Source organism: Engystomops pustulosus, chromosome 1 (assembly GCF_040894005.1).
Source record: "Engystomops pustulosus chromosome 1, aEngPut4.maternal, whole genome shotgun sequence".
Lineage (NCBI taxonomy): Eukaryota > Metazoa > Chordata > Amphibia > Anura > Leptodactylidae > Engystomops > Engystomops pustulosus.
The window spans coordinates 102,228,358-102,228,570 of NC_092411.1; positions in this window are offsets into that span (position 1 = coordinate 102,228,358).

A 213-nucleotide genomic window follows, 5' to 3' on the forward strand; every position below is an offset into this window, starting at 1 on the left:
TAGTTTCATGCTCTGTGTCTCTTTCATGCATTCCCACCAGATCCCCTCCTCTTTCACGCTCTCTGCCCCTAGCACTCTCTCCAGATCATTAACTTCCTGAGCTACAGAAACCAGTTCCACAACTTTTTGTTTGTCATTGTTCATCCAAATCCTGCAGATGATACAAGATAGAGGAGACAGGCAGGAGGCAGGCAGGAAGGAAGGACAGGAGAG